Source organism: Equus asinus, chromosome 15 (genome assembly GCF_041296235.1).
Source record: "Equus asinus isolate D_3611 breed Donkey chromosome 15, EquAss-T2T_v2, whole genome shotgun sequence".
NCBI lineage: Eukaryota > Metazoa > Chordata > Mammalia > Perissodactyla > Equidae > Equus > Equus asinus.
Window position 1 is genome coordinate 19233787 of NC_091804.1, and position 18007 is coordinate 19251793.

Genomic DNA, 18007 nt, shown 5'->3' on the forward strand with positions numbered 1-18007 from the left:
CAGGTTTTTGTGACACTTAGGATGCAAAATGTATCTCCACCTGACACCACATAGGCAGGCCACCAAACAGGTTCCTCCTGAGAGCTCCATCCTTCTGGCTCACCACACAGGTGCCTCATGCTGTGAGTCAGAGCAGCTGGACAATTTATGAGCCCTCTAATGGGCTAACTACCTGATAACCCGATTATGCAAAAAGCCACATGTGAAACTCCCGCCCTCATAACCACATAATTTATAAGGAAATGAGTCTACCTTCTCGATGGGCCTTTGGCTGCATGCCCTTCCTGAAGGCTCAGGGGAGCTTTTCAGGCCAAAGCAGGAGCAACAAAGAGGTCCAGGTCCCAGAGAGCCTCAGCTGTCCCAGGCCTCCTTCCCATCTGGGCCTCTGCACGTTCCTCCTCGCAGTGGGGACCTGAGGAGGAGGGATGCTGGAGAGGAGACATGACGGAGGAGTCCACTGAAGCCAAGGGGAAAAGGGAGAGAAGGGGGTGGTGGAATGAAGAGATAGACAGATGGACACGAGGGGACAGGGCCTTTCAGCTCCTGCTGCTTGGAAGCTGGAGCTGAGGCAAAACCTACCAAATGAAATAGAGTCTGTCCCATCTATCCTGGAATGCCACACCCAGACAGCAAGGCTGGATCCAGAGTGGGAGAGTGGCCAATGCAGACCAGTTCACAAGGTAGCTGTCCACCCCCCTTTAACAATCTCCTCCTCCAGCTTTCAGGGTGATTGTCCCTCAGTTTTCTTTGATTCTCTCTGACCTCTGTCTCCTTCACTGCTTCTTCCTTCCTTCCCCACGCACCTCAGGAGCATTTATCACACGCCAGGCACGATGCTGGGAAACCTGAGATGAGCAAGACCACACAGTCGCTGCCTCCTGGAGTCTACAATCGAGTCTTTCATCCTTCTGTTGCCTAAATGCCAGTGCTCTCTGAGGTCCTGTCTGCAGCCCTCCTCTCTCTGCAAGACTCTCGCCCAGAATAAGTTCGTTCACTCCCAAGACTTCACACGTCCACCCGCTGGGAATGTCTGTCCCTCGCCAACAACGCCCTCTGGAACTAGCCACTTCCTACCCATCTCAAAAGCTATCTCCTGAAAACAAACACTTTCCCTCTTTTTATTTATTATCGCTAAAAAAAAAGGAAGGAAATTTGACAGAGTTAAATCCCTCCTTTCTCCCAGAGTTTGTTGTTCTCCTGATTAATAAAAATATAGCTCCTACTATTTGCCAGGCCTTGCCCTAAGCCCTTTATGTATATTAACTTATTTAATCCTCCAAACAACTGCAGGGAGTAGGCACCACTGTGCTATTATTTGCTCACAGTTCTTCCTTCTCCCTGTGTCTTTGCTCTGCTTCTCTGTGGGTGGAGTGAGCTTCCCCCACACCACTCATTTCAGCCTTGTGACTTGCTCTGGCGAACGGAATGTGGGTGGAAACAACACGCCAGTTCCGAGCCAAAGACTTAACAAGGCATCATGTGTTTTCAGTTGCCTCTCTTCTGCTTGTGACCTTTGCCATGGAAAGAACACATCCTGGATAGTTGCTGGGGGAGACTAGTGGAGCAGACCTGAACCCAAGCCACAGCCTGGAGCCAAGCCCAGCAGAGCCATAGCCAACTGATAGACTTATGAATGAAAAATAAATATTTATGGTTGTAAAGCACGGGGCTGAGGGGTTGTTTGTTACACAGCATTAGAGCAGCAATTGCTCACTAAAACAATTATTTATCATTTTACACATAAAAGGGAGACCTGCAGAGGTTATTAACTTTTCCAAGATTACATAACTAGCAAGAGATGGAACTAGGACGCATATCCAAGCAATCTGGCTGCAAGTCCCTCTACCCTATATTGACTCTCACACTGAGTATTAGCGTTCCCAAGCATATATATATATATATACACATATATATATACATGTGTAAATACTACATCATATTATTTTGCATGTTTTTAAACTATATAAATACCAACATTATACATATCATTCTGTAGCATGTTTTTTCATTCTGATGATACTTATAACTCTTCTTCATTTTACCTACTACATTGTGTGACTGTATCCAACTTCTTGTGAGATGGACATTTCATTTTTTTTTAATTTTTGCTATTTCAAGCTATGCTGCAACAAACATTCTTGTACTCATCTCCTTGTGGACGTGCAAACGTTTCTCTAGGGTTTATGGCTGGAAGTGGAATTGCTGGTTATAGGGCATGTGCGTCTTCCACTCTATCAGATATTACCAAATTGCTCTCCAAAGTCATACCAATTTGCACTCCTTCGAGCAGGGGGTGAGATTATCTGCTATTCCACTTCCTTGCTCTTATGGGTGCTGTTGGTGCCTCACATAGATCCCCTTCACCAGCGGGCACTCCCCTTGCCCAGCTGCTATGTGTATCGGCTGCTAATGGCTCCTAGATGCCCCCTTGCTGGAGAATTGCCTTTAGTCACAAAGTCGCTCATCTTATATCTCCTGCATGATTCCAGGCCCAGAGTAGGTTTCTATTCATCTTTGTTTTTTGAATTGGGTCCAAAGGCAAGGAAGAAAAGATGGAAGCAAGAGAAGAAAGCCACAGTCACTGTCTGCTCCAGCCTTGGTCCTCCCAAGCTCTAGGGTGAAGGAAGACCTGGGGAGAGGAAGAGGAAGGAAGGAAAGAGGGGAGGGCTCCAAGCAGGAGGAGAGTGGAGAACATATGCTTCAAAGCTGCTTCTCAGGCCAGGTGGCTGGAGGGTGGGAGCTGGACAAGCCTCCCCTGGCAGGTGACAAGAATACTGAAAACCTCACATCATCCACTGCAGAGAAAAGCCTGTTCTGCCTCTGTCATCCACTCGCCCGCTCCCTCCTCCTTCATACCTTCTCTTTCCCTTTCTATCATGCCTCTGACTCCCTGAGTCCATTCACTCACCTCATTTGTTCACTGTTTGTATCTCCAGTGCAAACAACATTGCCCAGGACTTGGTAGCAGCTCAGTGTTTATTCCATGAATTCATGGATTAATCTCATTTGATATGCACAGAGGGTTTTTAATAGGGAACAAAAGACTTTACAGAAGTTGCAAATTTCTAGTTCTTCCTCAACCTGTTACCAAACCCAACACTTAACACACATCACACACAGGCACTTCCAAATATGAAACCACAGCCCAACTTCCCATAACAAACCTAGTTTCTCTTTCTTTTTCCCCTCCCTAGTCTCAGAGCCCTGTCTTTTCCTCCCTCTCTGCACTTGTGGACACCATAGGAAGGCTCCGCCCACCCTCTGACTGGCCTGGAGCTCCAGGCCACACTCCCTTCCTGTATTTTTACCTCATGTGCACATTCTTGGCAGCCTTTAAAACTTCTCTCTGTAAAATCCATGGGCTCCAACCACTCTCTGCAGCTCCGCCTCAGACGGGGCCACTTCCTCAGAAGTAGACCCACCCTACCTGTCTCCTCCTACTGTTCTTGTTCCTTCCAGGCCCCTGCTACTGTTGTGTTCATCTCCCTTCCTCCACTTCCCTCCCCCTAGGCACATGTGCGCATACACACACAGACATGTACTTACACACATGTACATACCCACATACACATGTACATACACACATTACATATATATATAATTTTTATATATATTATATATATGTATAACCACTGAAAATGTCTTCCTTGGTGTATTTCTCCATTTTATATCAGCCCTTTCTGCCACCTTCCCCTGGTTCACAGTGCTGGCTTCCTCTGGACAGGTGTTGCCAATTCACAGCCCCTTTATTCTGGACCCTTGACTTTGGGCACTGTGATAGGAGAAAATCTTCAGGATCTATGGCTAGGTAAAGTGTTCTTAAACTTAAGAGCAAAAGCACAATCCATAAAAGGAAAATTTGATGAATTGGACTTCTTCAAAATAAAAACTTTTGCTCTGTGAAAGACCCTTTAAGAGGATAAAAAGAAAAGCCAAAAACTGGGAGAAAACATTTTCAAACCACAAATCCAACAAAAGACTAGTATCTAGAATATCTAAAGGACCCTCAAGACTCAACAGTAAAAAAACAAAACCAACAAAAACCCTACAAATAATCCAGTTAAAAAATGGGCAAAAGATCTGACCAATCATGTCACCAAAGGGGATCTACAGACGCAAATAAGCACATGAAAAAAATGTTCCACATCATTGGGCATTAGGGAAATGCAAAGTAAAACTACAATGAGCTATCACTACACACCTACCAGCATGGCTAAATTCAAAAGTTGTGACCGCACCAAATGCTGGTGAGAATGTAAAGAATTTGGATCATTCCTACATTGCTGGGGAAAATATTAAATGACACAACTACTCTGGAAAACAACTTGGCAGTTTCTTATAAAACTAAACATGCAACTTCTATATGATTCAGCAATTGCATCCTGGACATTTATCCCAGAGAAATTATGTTCATACAACACCCAGTACACAAATGTTCATCACTATTGTATCATTTCAACTACTCATAATAGTCAAAATTGGAAACAGTCCAGGGGCCAGCCTGGTGGCACAGTGATTAAGTTTGCATGTTCCACTTCAGCAGCAGCCCAGGGTTGGCAAGTTTGGATCCTGCCTGTGGACCTATGCACCGCTTGTCAAGCCATGCTGTGGCAGGCATCCTATATATAAAGCAGAGGAAGATGGGATGGATGTTAGCTCAGGGCCAGTCTTCCTCAACAAAAAGAGGAGGATTGGTGGCAGATGATAGCTCAAGGCTAATCTTCCTCAAAAAAAAAATTAGAAAAGTCCAGATGACCTTCAGTGAGTGAATAGTTAAATAAACTGTGGAACATCCATACCGTGGAATACTACTTAGCATAAAAAGCAAGGAACTATTGATACACACAACAACTTGGATGAATCTCCAGGGAATTTTGCTCTATAAATAAAGCCAATCTCCAAAGATTACATACTGTATGATTTAATTTATGTAACACTCTTGAAATAACAAAATTACACAGATGGAGATTCTATTAGTAGTTGCCAGGAGTTATGGACAGCATGGCGGGGGAGTGGGGTAGGTGGGATATGGATGTGATTATAAAAGGGCAGCACAGGGATCCTTGTGATCAAACTATTCTGTATCTCAACTATGGTGGTGATTACATGAATCTACATTTGTGATAAATTGCATAAAACTAAATACACACACATGCCTGTAAAACTGGAGAAAAGTGAGTAAGATTGGAACATTGTATCAATCTCAATTTCCTGGCTCTGATACTGTGCTATAGTTACGAAAGATGTTACCATTAGGGGAAACTGGGTGAAGGATTCAAGGATCTTTCTGTATTATTACTTAACAGCTTCATGTGAATCTATAATTATCTCAAAACAAAGTTAATTTTAAAGCCAGCCCTGATGGCCTAATGGTTAAAGCTCAGCATGCTCTGCTTCAGCAGCCCAGGTTCAGTTCCTGGATGTGGAACCACATCACCTTGCCAGTAGCCGTGCTGTTGCAGCAGCTCACATAGAAGAACCAGAAGAACTTACAACTATACACAGCTATGTACTAGGGCTTTGGGAGGGAAAAAAGGAGGAAGATTGACAACAGATGTTAGCTTAGAGCCAATCTTCCCCTGTAGAAAAAAAAAAGAGTTAACTTTAAAGAAAGTCCATTAGAAAGAAACCTAAAGGAATATGTAGACAATATACATGTTTGAAAGAAAGCATTTTTTTGAGAGCAAGCACTCACTCACCAACAGCCGCTCTAGAACAAATCTCCAAACTGGGTGATGAGGAGAGTTACATGATGGTGGGTGCCTGAGAAAAGGAGCTCCACACGTTGCCTTCTTTCCTGAAATGAAACCCATATTGGTTTGGGAAATCCAAATGCAGAGAGAACCCTGGGTAGAGCTCAGGACAGCAGTAAGATCTCACAATAGAGATGGCTATGTGCCTACGGCAGGTTGAGCCAGATCTGTCAGGGCTCCCAAGAGCAAGCAAAGTGTGGAAGTAATAGAATTAATTGCATACATCTGTGAATAGTCCAGAAAATCTGAAGAGTCCTGGATAATCTGCTGTTGGCCCATCACAGAACCTTAGAATATCCTGTGAATCAAGAGGAGTGCAGGAGTTGGCGCAGGGACAGCCAGCCCCCAAGGAATCGTGCAGTCAAGGATGAGGTTTGGGCCAGCAATGACTTGTGTGAACTGACCATCACAGACAAGGTCGGAAGAGCACATCTCGTATGATGCTTACGTGGACAGTTATGATGCAGATCAGATGCCATCTGTCAATGCTTTTGGTTTCTGAAAGCCTCCCACAAACCTGGGCGACAACTGACTGAGACTAAGGTGACACCAACACAGAATGAAGCTCACAACAGAAACTGAGTTCAATTTGGGTTGTGAAAATTAAAAGATGTTTCTTGCACATTTGCATTTTTCTGCTGAGATGCACATCCACTACACCAATAATTTGCTAAGACAATTAAGCATTTTAAGTAAGTAATATAAGCCTGTTTTACCAACTGTCTAGAGAAAAAGCTCCATTGTTCACATGAGGGGATTGACTCTAATGGAGGAGGGGGCTGGTGGCATGGGTGGGATTCAACAGTGGGGACATAGCCCTGTTTTCAGGGGGTCCCATTAGTCTTCAGCTAGAGTAGTCTTACCTCTCAGAGACCCCTCCTACTTTCACGGCAAAAAGTCCCCAACCTTAGAATTCTTCCAATGGGGCCCTGGGTTCATTGTCCTGGCTGTCTTCTCAGGCCCCACCCCAAAAGCCCCCAAGGCTCCTTCTGCAGCTGTTTTGTGGTATATGAAGGATTCACTCTCTCCTTGGAAGGGCAGGGTGTAGCTGATGCTGCCGGCACCCCACACACCTCCCTTAGCACTCACCTCTGCACACCAAAAGCTGCTTACTGTGAACACCTGTAACTTTCTGCCTGAGGACTTTTCTTTTCTGGCCACAGGAACATGCTCAGTCCACGTACTGGGCAAGTCAGAAGTGCTGGAGAGTTAAGGCCCCCAGAAGCAACCCTCAACCAATGACAAACATAGAATTGGTGGATAAATATCCCAGTAACCTCACCCTTTGGGCCAGATAGCTCTGAAGTGTGTGTTCTGCACTGGATCCTATAGTCCCAATAGGATGGAGGTTGTTGCTCACAGTGGCGTGTCAGTTGATAACACACCCTGTAATGGCTTCCTTCCTTTCCCTGTCTCACTTCTTCATTCCCCTAACAAGTGCTTCCTGGGATCACCTCCCACATCAACTACTTGCACTTGAATTTTTGTCTCAGAATGTGCTTTGGAGGGGAGCTGAAAACAAGATCAGTGGTAATTGCTGATCACTGTGTCAAACCAAATGCTTTGTGCTAAAATGAAAGAAGTCAGACTCAACAGGCTTCATACTGCATGATTCCACTTACAAGACATTCTAGAAAAGACAGCCTTAAAGATATGTGGAATTCACTTAGCCCATCCTTGATGTTCACAGAGGATGATCCTAAGGTCCAGAGAGGAAAAGAGACTTGCCCAGGTCCCAGAGCTACTTCAAGACAAAGCCAGAACTGGAAGCCAAGCCTCAGTGCTATTAGGCTAGTGCTCTTTCCAACAACAAATGGAATCTCTTTCAGCCAATTTATCTCAAAAGTCTGTGCCTCTAAGAAAAACTGGTTATAAAGATGGTACAATGGCAATGGTCATCTTGGTAATGACGATCCTTAACATGTCTGTGTCTTGAGTCTCTCTGCTCCAATCCTCCTTGGTTTACACTATACCAGCGTCATGGGGATTCCCCAGACCTCACCTCTGTATTGGATCCCTTGATTCCTGTATCCTGTGTCTTTCTCTTTGGTTTACTCCTTCAGTTTGGTAGAGTACATCCTTCAGTTACTTTCTAGAAAAGGAAGCACAAGATTGTGCAAATCTGCAATCGTCTTTATTCCATTTGTTTCTGGATTGATAGTTTGGCTGGATATAGAATTCTAGATTCGAAACAACTTTCCTTTAGAATTTTGAAGATATTACTCTGGTATTCTACCTTCCAGTGTTGCTAGAACAGTTCCAGTGAAGAGAAGTCTGAAGCCATTCAGATTCTTGAGACTTGGTATATGACTCTTTTTTTAATTCAAGCTTGTGGAATCTTCTCTTTGTCCCCAGGGTTCTGAAATCTCACAAGTATGTACCTTGGTTGGGCCTACTTTTACCCATTGAACTAGGCACATTGTGGGCCCTTTCAACCTGGAAATTTATGTTTTTTCAGTTTGAGAAATTTTTCTTGAATCATCTCATTAATGATTTCCTCCCCTCTCTTTCTAGAATGCCTGTTATTCAGATGTTAAACTTTCTGGACTGTTCCTCCTATGTCCTTCTCTTCTTTCCTATTTTTCATTGTTTTGTCTCTTGGATCTATTTTCCGGGAGATAACTCAGACTTTATTTCCCAAATTATCTAATGAGTTTTTCATTTCTTCTATTATGTTTGTTTGTTTTAAAAGCTTATTTTTGTTTCCTGTCTTTTAAAATAGCATCCTATTTTTGTTTCATGGGTGTAATATCCTCTCTTATTCTTGAGAATAAGTCTTGCTTTCTTCCAATTTGCTTCTTTCTGTTTATTTTTATTGTTAGTTTGCTTGTGTGCTTTGATTTGTTTTCATTATTTGTTCTCTGTCTTCCATGTTAGCAGTTTTCCTCAGATATCTGGTATTCTGTGGCAAATGTTACTAGTGTCCTGCCCATACTCTCAGCTCCTGTGAATGTTCATTGTTAATGGATCAGAGCTGCCCTCTTTCTCTAGACAATTGACCTCAGCCAGGAGCTGTCTTGCCAGGAGGTTAAGGTCTCCTCTCTGGCAGCCCACAGTCAACAATTGATTAGTATGTGGATACAAACCAGCCCTCTTGCTTCAAGTTGAGATCAACTCTATGATGCAGTTCACACTCCCAGGTTCCCTATGGGATCAGACTGAGGCTAGACTTCAGCTGAGACCACATCCTTACTCAGCTCCTTCCCCTGCTGCTTCTGCAGGAGGTGAGATGTGGGGAGTGGGGGAGGCTTTTCCTGAGAGCCCACTCTCAATAAATCACATGCACTGGAATTCCCATCTCAGCTTCTGTTTCTAGGGAACCTAAGACGTGACCTTTGGCTGTCTGCTCTTAGAGTAAAGGCCTGAAAAGCTTCTTGAAAGCCCTGAGTGCAAGAGTTGGGCTTGTCAACTCAGAGACTCACTGTTGGGAGACGGAGGTGATCATTTGTTGGAAACTCCAATGCCAGCATTCTGAGTTCTTTCCTTTTTGGCTGGTCAGAAATCCCAGAAAAGGGGGGTGGAGCGTGGCTGCCAGTGATTTGGGAAGTGAGCAGAAAAGAAAGCCGATGATCTCAGCCTGCAGTGAGTAAATATTCACTTAATGCTCCTGTTGTTCACATGAAACCTTTGTTCTCAGCCGTGCCTGGTGCCCACACTTCAGAGACCCTCTGTTTAACCCTCTCCAGAGACTGAATCTTCAGTCCTCTGCCTGCTTGGAGAGGGCCCTGCAGCGTGGAGGGTAGGAGAGGGGAACTAGGACTTTAACTTTTTCCCAGTCACCTTTCACCCAGTTCTCCTGATTTTGGCTTGCTCCATTCCAGAGCTATCTGACTGCCAATTCCTTTTTTTTTTTTTTAGGATTTTGCCATGAAAATAGGGCTGTTCTTAGCTTTCCCTGGGTTTCAGCTTTCTTGGGGCTGCTAAGTCAATTACCACTCATCCATCTGTCTTCTAGCTTCCAAAATTCTTTTTGCTAATGTCTCTTCTTCTGTCGTTTCTGCCCTCATGAGTTTGTGTCTTTTTAGAAAACAACTCCTTTATAGTTGTTTTCATGGGTTTCAGGAGGGAGAAAGAGGAAATGTGGGAGCAAAAGGAAACCATCTTAACCTAGGGGAAAAAAAACCTCTGGTGATATTAAGACATTTCCTCTCAGCATGCCCCTCCTGTGAGTCCCTGTGGATGACAGACAGGCAAGCGAGAACTCCAGGGAAGGGAGCCAGAGGCCTGTGATGGAAGCTGTGTCTCCCCTACAGAGTTCAAGCTTCTTCCCCGAGTCACGGCCTTCACCTGCCTCCGAGGGTATAAAGGGCTGAGTCCTGATTACGATCAAGTGGGTTAGAACAGCGGAAAGCCAAGATAAATCAGGGAAGCCTGTCTAGCGCAGGTGCCGCAAGTAGCAGGAGAAGCAAAAGATACTGAGTCTCATCTTTCTAATGAGAGAGCTCACCCTTCTAGCTCTGCTTGTATGACTCTCTGACACCAGAAGTCATTCCAGAAAGCCTGCCTACTTCCTTGCCCTCGCCCTCTTTCCTGTCCCTTGCTTTGGGATGAGGTGAAGGTGGTTGAGAGCTGTTTAGGTAGATTGGATAGGTTGAAATGGGGGAAGAAGTAAACCACCATAGTTCCTTTTTCCTAGAACGGGTTGTGGGCAAAGATATCAGCCCGCTTCACTTCCTCTTTCAAGCTCAGACCTAAGAACCCAGCAAAGAGAAAAGGCCGCAACACAGTTGGGTGGGAGAACTCAGGAGGGGCAGGAATTGTGGTGTTGGGGTATTCTAATGGGTAGTAGTGGTAAAGACAGGAGGACCTGAGCTACGCAGCTGGCTTTGCTGCACAGACATAACTTGAAAGTTCCCTGATGGTCACCTGTAAGCAACAGGGGGGTGGAAGTCAGTGGATAAATACTCCAGCCTCCTCATCATTTGGGAGGACAGTGTTGAGGCTGTTCCACAAAGTTTCTCAGTGGGTTCCCAGCAGCATGGAGCCCCAGTTGCCCATGGCAGTTACGAGTCCTTCAACACATGTTAGTATTGGCTTCTCGACCTTCTCCCTTCCGTATCTTGCTTTCCCCATTTCTTTATTCCTATTTCCTGGGCTCACCTCTGAAGTAAATTACCTGCATTGCAGCCCTCATCTCAGAGTCTGCTCTTGGGGGAATCCACACTAAAACAGGTGTCCTCCAACCCAGAAGGGAGTCAACAGGCTGCACCACCCCTGGGAAATTTTGCCTCCACTTCCTCCATCTGTGACTGGTCTCAGCTAGGTAGCTCCCCCACGGGATGCTGAGCACATTTATATTTTCAAGAGCTCTGAGTTCTGTTTGGGTGATTGGGCCTATGTGTGGCAGAAAGGCAACATGGATCGTTGGTGGCTGGGGAAACAGAACTCCTACACAGCCTGACCCAAAGCTACCGCACACATAGGAACCCACATTTCCTCCCCACTTGTGCTGTTTCACACTCATGCATACTCATCCTGAATTGAGAAGCAGTTCTGTCCATCCAAAGGCAGAGTCACCCTCCAGCTAGAGGTCCACATGGGCTGTGAAGAGGGGAGGACCATCGGGAGGGTTCTAGCAGGAGGAGATCAGCAGAAGACTCTGGAATTCTCTGATGAAGGGGCTCAGGGAACACGGTAGCACACACCTCAGTTTCTTACAGAAATAGTGGCACTCCTTGAAGGGCTCGTTCAGAGCTCTAGATAATTAAGCAGTCAAGTGATTAGCCAATATGAGGGATGTTTTTGGGATAGTTCCTACCACCCAACAGATGGATAAGCCCCACCAGGTGGGGAGGATGGACAGAGGGGCTGGGCTGTGGACAATCTTGGATTTCCAGCTTCTCTTTGAAAGACTGATTTTTGCCTTTATCAGCCAAGCAGTCATTCAACAAACAGATCCAAGATGACTAAAACCAGCCCGTTCCCACTACAGCTACCATCCAGAAAGCTGCTGTTCCAAAATTAGTCACAAACATTCGATTTAAAATTAGATGTCATTTCTTTTTCAGAAGATGGAGGAGTCTTAAAGGACTTCTGACCATATGGGTAGGTGCAGAGTTTTCTGAGAAATGGATTGGAGATGAGGAAAATGCTTTTTCTTTTTTTTTTAAGGAAGATTAGCCCTGAGCTAACTGCTGCCAATCCTCCTCTTTTCGCTAAGGAAGACTGGCCCTGATCTAACATCCATGCCCATTTTCCTCTACTTTATATGTGGGACGCCTACCACAGCATGGCTTGCCAAGCGTCGCCATGTCCGCACCTGGGATCCGGACCGGCAAACCTTGGGCCAGTGAAGCGGAACGTGCGCACTTCACCGTTGCGCCACTGGGCCGGCCCCAGAAAATACTTTAAAGAAACTAGAATGTAAGAAGATGAGAAGGACTGGGTGTAGGGGAGATAGACAGAAAGAGGGACATCCTCAGAACCCTTAAACAGTGAAGTCTTTTCCCACCCTTCCCCCCATCATATGGAATAAGGGAACATGTTAGCTGAGAAAGTCACTACTTCAAGTTCCAGATGCCTGCTGTTTTGGGGTACCCACTTAACCTACTCAGACCTCTCTTAGTGCACCCACACCTCATATGCATCTTGACTAGAGAAGGAGGTGGGGTTAGGAGTGGTGAGGGCATCCTAGAACATTCTGTATCACTAGGCAGATAGGATCACCGATCAGCAGATGAATCCCCAGCTGGAGACACCAGGAGACCAGAAACTCTGACTTCTCCCCCAAGAGGAACAAGGAACAATCCACTACTGGGGACAGAAGGACAGGATCCTGCCATGCATGTTGTGGAAACTGTGAGGCCGAGTTCCAGCTGGCCGGTCCCAAGGGGAAACTGTCTCCGTGACTCCAAAAGGCAGCTGAGCTAAGCGATGCCTCAACAAAATTTGAATGAGTCTCCCTGAAATAGCAACTGAACATGGCTCCTGCTCCTCACATCCTTACATCCTCTCTCTCCCTCTGCTAATTTTCTCGAGGATGAAGGACATGAAGCTGGAGCCACTCCACCATTTACCCTACAGCCTGTTTGGACTAGCAAATTTCTAGCCAAGCTTTCCAAACAAATAAACAAAACCGATTTCCAAAAACTGGGCAGGGGAAGGAAACCACAAGAAGGGAGGAGAAGGCAAAGGGAGCTCAGCATTTCTCCCCGCTGTGGTGCCTCCCTGGCCCACCGGGGAGAATCACCTCCTCAACCACTGTATGCCCACTGTGCACCAGGCACCTGCTAGGTCTCAAGGAGATGTCATTCCTATTGTTAAAGGGCTCATCTTCTTGTCAGGGAGGAAAATACGCAAATGAGTAGGAACCCTAAGTGTGCCTGGTGCTGAAGGAAGTGGGTACAGGGGACAGGTGGGGATTCCAAAAGAAAGTCTCTCAATGAGGTGGGGGCAGGAAGGAAGACATCATAAAAAAAAAAAAAAGTGACTTTTGAGTGTTGCTAGATAAGTATTGCTTTCCTAGTAGAGGGAACAGCAAACCCACAGGCACTGAGGGTGAAACACAACGGTGCTGCTCTGGAAACAGCCGGAAAATAAGGGTCAAAGAGCCACATAGGGCAGAGAAAAAGAAAATGGCAGTAACATGGGGACATCTGCAGATCATGAGAATAGATTTGCTTGGGAAGGGATTGAGACTTCAGCAATAGCCCTGCGGAGGGAAGAGCAGGCCTGACTTAGACAGAGAGGTATCAGCAAACCAGAGTTGAGAAGGCCCTCCCAGCGATCCCTACCATTGAGCTAGCAGGGAACAAAGACAGGGACCCCCAGGTTCCTGGGTTGAGTGGGAGGGGGATAGGAGTTGACAGGCAGCTCTGGGGGAAGAATGGGTCTTCCATACCCTTTCTTTTGCCTCCATCCATCTCTCACCTCGGGGGACTGTGACCATTAGATAACTTCCTGAGATGTTCACTGATGTTTCTGTCTTTCGTTCCCCCGGCCTTGGAGGTTTATGGTTTGCCAAAGCAGAAGGAACTTGCCTGCCAGCACTTTCCCCAATGACTTTTGCTTTCCAAAATTAAGCCACTGAGCTGTTTATGTTTTATGTGAGGGGACCTGAGGGTAGGAGAAGGAAGGAGAACCTCAGAGGGAGACATAGGGACTTAAGGACAGTTGGGCAATCATTTTTGCAAGCCCGGAGCTGCAGTGCCCACACACACAGCTGAGGAGCCTCACAGGGGAGAGCTGGGAGACCCACTGCAAACTCCCAGTATTGCCAAACATTTCTGTGGCCCAGGAGTGGGAGAGCCAAGGGGGTGGGAACAGAAGGGTGTCTCAGCAGAACACACTGCCTGCCTAAGACCCTGTGAAATGTGCAACAAAATGGAGTCACTCATGTCTAAGGGCTTTAAAATTGAGCCAGGAGGCCATTAAGGAAATGGGTCTTATGAATGTCGTCCTCATCGGGCAGAACATAAACTTTTGAACTGAGTCAAGATACAAATATTCTGAGAACGCTGCAACTTGTCCCAGGGAGGGACTTCTGCCTCCCTCTAGCTAGCCTCAGCAATCAATTAAGTTTAGCCCAGATTAGCTTTCTGCCACCAACCCCAATTAACATTCTTTGTAATGCAAACTTCCCTTCTTTGCCTTTAAAAGCCCCTGACATTTATTCCCTATCGGGACAGTATTTGAGTTTCTACCTGAATCTATGCTCCTTGAATTGCAATTCTTTGATCTCAAAATAAACGCCTCTCTGCCTCTCATTTTGGCTCTTTATTTTTAGGTTAACAACCCAAAAGGAGAGGCTTCTCTAGATCCTTGGAGCTGCATTAGATAGATCCTAGGCCTTGGTATTGCAGGAAGGGCTGAGCCCTCCTCCCACCCCCTCAAAACCAAGGTCACTTTCTTGCCTGCCTTGTGGAATGGGAGCTGAGAGGACTAGGTCGATGTAAATAAATAATATAATGCACTGTGTGTTGCACACACTTCTCTCCACTATCTGGGCAGATTCTGGGTCTCACCCACTGTTGCGGGCTCAACCCTCAGCTGAGAGGACCCGCTACAGGAGAGACAGACGGAGGAAGGAGGCGGTGTGTACCGTCTCCCCGCTAAACTAATGGGCAAGCCAGAGCCCAACCCTGTGCCCCTGGTGACTGGTAGGCTGGATGCGAGGAAGGAGGCAGCGTTCTAAGCTTTCACTTTTAAAAATGTTTATAGGACAGGCAAAGAAACTAAACAAATAAGGGAGACAATCTTTCCGCGGTACCTTAGTCTGCAGAACAACCCCAGCGCGCCAGGCACTTCCAGGCCCGGCCAAGGAGGGCCGCGCCTGCGCACTGCAGACTATGAGGCGGCGGAACCCTGAGCGAGGTGGGCGGGGGCTGCCCGGGCATCCGGGTCCCTCACCCCGCCCCCGCTGCATGAATGAGAGGCGCGGCGCCCGCCCCTCCCCCGCCGGGCCCGCCCCTCGCCGGGGGCGCCGCGCGCAGCCCGCCGCCGCCACCTCAGCCGTGTTCAGTCCCGAAGGACGCTCGCCGCCCGCCGCCCAGCGCTCGGTGCTGACGGTCCCGCACGCCCGCTGCTGCCGCTGCCGCCGCCGCCGCCGGCGCTCCCGAGTAAGTGAGCGAGCGAGGGCGGGGGCGCCGAGGGCCGTCGCCCCTAGGCTGGCGCTGAGGGGACCTGGCGGGTCTGGGTCCGGGATGCTGAGGAGACCGCGGGCCGCGGCAGCCTCCCTCACGCACACTCCGGACAGTCCGGCGGGGGGCAGGGAGGGCTGGGACAGCGGCCCCAGGCCGGGTGGGTCGCCGAGAACGGGCCGTCCGGGGCCGGAGGGTGAGTCCGACACAAAGGGCGGCGCGGGGCTGTCACCGCGAGGTCACCGAGGAGAGGTTCGCGGCGCCCGGCGCGCGGGGCTGGGCGTCGGGTCCTGGGCGTGGGAGGCGGCTGGGATGAGCGGGGAGGCGATGACCAGGATGGCGAGGACGGCTGCCTCCGTGTTGGCGGTGGGAGCGCGCCGTGGGGGGCGCGGCGTGGCAGTGTTTTCCTGGTCCCCATCTGCTCCTCCCCTTTCTTTGTGGCGTTTGTCTCGTCCCAGTTTGTCACTGCGTGCCTGGCTTGGTCTGGGCTGAGACCTCTCTCCTTGGCTTACTCATTAATGAAAGTCAGGTGGTGGCCTCCTGGCTGTGGGTGGGAGGCGTGTGTGCCTCCGCAGGCCGGAGAATTCAGGACCCTCCTTTGTTTCCGGAGACCCAATGGGGTGTGTGTGTGTCCGTCCTATGAAATGAGAGAATCGGAGATCATTGGAAAGGTTAACAGGGAAAAAGACAGGTTACTTCGTCAGACCTTCACCCAGTTCTGTCTCTGGTGTTCTTTCAAACAGTATTTTTTGTTTCTTACTGTAAACCCAGTGTGTCTTGTTAATTGAAAATGAATATTCTCATAGACCTGTATATTTAGAACACTTTGCTTTTTGGCTTAGTTAATGGTAATAGAGTACTTAGATATATGTGTATGGGAATACTCCAGTACATACAGGACACTGCTTTCTGGGTTTAGTTAATAATGTCTACGCATATACCCGGCTGTAGAAAACTCCTGTGTATCTAGGGCACTGTTTTCTCAGCTCCTCAGTACAGGCAGATTGTGTTTCTTCCTGCCTCCCTGTGTTAATAAGAAGGTGGTCCAGCAGGTTCTCTCCACCTCCTTGCTTTTTTTTTCTTAATGCTTTGGCAAAGGGGTTTATTGCCTATAACCCTGGCATGCGCCTTTGCTTTGATCTGCATTTTCCTGTGTTCTGTTGTCTGGTTGTGCAGCCCAGCTCAATGGCTCCTCTTACAGGACTACTGGAAAACAGAACACCTTTTATCATTGTCATCTCCAAAGAGAGAAGGAAGCTCTGCAGGTTCCCACAGACTTGGCTGGTTGGTTGGTGGACTGACTGCCTGACTTTGTTGTCTTGGTAAAGTTATGAAGAGTTAGAGTGGATGTAGACGAATCAAAAAGAGGCAATTGTAATAGCACCAGCTACTCCTTGCTATTTTGTTTGGACCTTTTTCTCTTTTTAAAACCAGATTTTATAATTTTGGAAGACTCTTGGTTGCGTTTTCAGTTTCTTTTTTACCCTTATAATTTCATAGAGTGATGGGGAATTAGCTAAACTTGCTTATAAGAAACACACCTCCAAAATATATTTTCATTATGATCTTTTGATTCAAAATAGGGGTGGTAAAAAAATTAAGAGCAGCTTATTGGATGATGAGAATACTAATTGAATTTGTTCAGTTTTAAGAGTCTGTTTAAGATTATTTTTTAATTACATGTATTTTAATTCCTGGTTGTTTTCAGTGAAAAATGAAATCTAAACTAAGCAGTCTTCCACAGCATCTGTTTATGTATATTCCCTCTGTTAAAAACATTTGCTTTTAATTTGAAGGGGAAATTTTCCATTGGTTGGATCAGGATCCATTATTCTTGATAGAATTCTTACCTGATGTTAGCATGGTCAAAATTTTTTTTTGTAAAAGGTAAAATTAGTGAAAGTTGAGTTTTCAGTTTGGAGAAGTTTTGCCTTTATGATGTAGAATTTAAATAAATTTTTAAGATCAATGAATTTAACTCAAAATAAGTTAACTTAAAGGCCAGGGCTTCTTAACTTTGTTAACTAGTGTCACTAATATTGAAGCAACCCCCAAAACTTAAAACTGCATGCATAAGATGGTTTTTTAGGAACCCCCTTAACCCATAAGGGGAAGTCTTAAATAAACAAAGTAATATAACCGGAATTATCACTGAAATAGGCTTGCATAGTACTGCAGTATTGTGGAACTTTAATTTTGCAAGAGTGACTTAGCTATTGTTTGAGTCAACAAGGGAACCTGAAAACATCCTGGCCTTGTTATTCAGCTTGCTGTTAATCAAAATCTTTACCTACTCATAGTTTAGCATTAGTATGATGATTGAAGAAAAATTCTAAAGTAATGTTTATATCATCAAAATAGATTAAATCATGTTAAATGCTGTTTTAGTGGTAAATATATTCTTTATATTTGTTAGAAATACTACTACTGTTAGCATTTAGTGATGGTAATAACCTGTATGGTGACACTTTGTTACCCAAAACTGGGATACATTATCCTCCCAACAATGTCTAATAACAAAAAGTAGAATTTTTTTTCTATTGAGCATTTTCTGTCAATAATTGTTTTCTGTTTCAAATGGCAGTTTATTCTAAAATCAGTAATAAAGTAATGTTATTATAATGTATTAGCTTAAACTATATGAAATTGCCTTTTTTCAGATTGGGGAGTAGTCAA

General features: G+C 46.1%; 2 protein-coding genes across 6 annotated transcripts in view; one reads left to right on the top strand and one right to left on the bottom strand.

The window, feature by feature from the left end:
• The window catches only part of SMOX (spermine oxidase), a 139743-nt gene extending 124710 nt beyond the window's left edge, over window positions 1-15033 (bottom strand). For both annotated transcript variants that reach the window (XM_070485618.1, XM_070485615.1), the window contains exons 1-2: window positions 14962-15033; window positions 5700-5797 (exon numbers count right to left, since the gene is read on the bottom strand). The gene's annotated coding sequence lies outside the window, so the exon portion shown is untranslated. The remainder of the gene's footprint in view (window positions 1-5699; window positions 5798-14961) is intronic.
• A 34-nt stretch (window positions 15034-15067) lies between these two features.
• Window positions 15068-18007, top strand: part of RNF24 (ring finger protein 24) — a 72008-nt gene continuing 69068 nt past the window's right edge. The window contains exon 1 of one of the 4 annotated variants that reach the window (XM_044747817.2): window positions 15068-15310. The gene's annotated coding sequence lies outside the window, so the exon portion shown is untranslated. The remainder of the gene's footprint in view (window positions 15311-18007) is intronic. The other 3 variants (XM_070485624.1, XM_070485625.1, XM_070485622.1) reach the window with 3 other exon arrangements.